This window comes from Oryx dammah, unplaced genomic scaffold, assembly GCF_014754425.2.
Source record: "Oryx dammah isolate SB20612 unplaced genomic scaffold, SCBI_Odam_1.1 HiC_scaffold_18, whole genome shotgun sequence".
NCBI classification, from domain to species: Eukaryota; Metazoa; Chordata; class Mammalia; order Artiodactyla; family Bovidae; genus Oryx; species Oryx dammah.
In genome coordinates, this window is record NW_024070202.1 from 32,977,367 (window position 1) to 32,978,189 (window position 823).

The 823-nt window shown below is 55.4% G+C and overlaps 1 protein-coding gene across 1 annotated transcript in view; it reads right to left on the minus strand.

The window, feature by feature from the left end:
* LOC120877508 (ATP-dependent translocase ABCB1-like) overlaps nucleotides 1-823 on the minus strand; it is a 43,297-nt gene that overhangs the window by 21,374 nt on the left and 21,100 nt on the right.

The window sequence follows — 823 nt, forward strand, 5'->3', positions numbered from 1 at the left end:
GAGACAAGACAGGTCTAGTGTATATGTGTTGTCGTGTCTGAGTCTTGCAACCCTGTAGACTGTAGCCCGCCAGGCTCCTTTATCCATGGGATTTTCCCAGGCAAGAATACTGGAGTGGGTTGCCATTTCCTACTCCAGACAGTCTAGATGCACTTAAAATACAGGACCTAAGCGGCTTAAGACAGGGTAAGAGGCTCCATTTCTCTAACTTCGTAGGAGGAATTCAGAGGGCACCCATGGGACAACAGCCCAGGGCGGGCTTGAATATCAGTCCTGCAAGTGGAGCGTGGGGCCCATGGAACGTGCAGTGGCGAGAGATGACACCATACCCCGGACACTCCAGTAACTCACCCTCGCTCAGAGCCTTTTTTCTGAATGGGTCCAGTCCCCTGGCCTGGCCTGACCACAGAGAGAGGCTCGAGGCTTGGGGGAGAGCTGCAAGGAGGCAGAGGGGAGGTTGGGAGAGAAATAATGTGGAGGGTCACACCTGCTTCTGTGGGCCCCGGGCCCTGATGTGGAGGGAAAGGCCTCCCAGACGTGTACTTTTTAGTCAGACTGCTCACAGGGAGTCAGGCAGGTGGTTGGGTAGACATGACGTAGGATGGGGACGGGAAGTGTCCTGTAACCATGACAGAGACGGGGACGGGAAGTGTCCTGTATCATGACACAGACGGGGACGGGAAGTGTCCTGTATCATGACAGAGACGGGGACGGGAAGTGTCCTGTAATCATGACAGAGACGGGGACGGGAAGTGTCCTGTATCCATGACACAGAGGGGGACGGGAAGTGTCCTGTAATCATGACACAGACGGGGACGGGAAG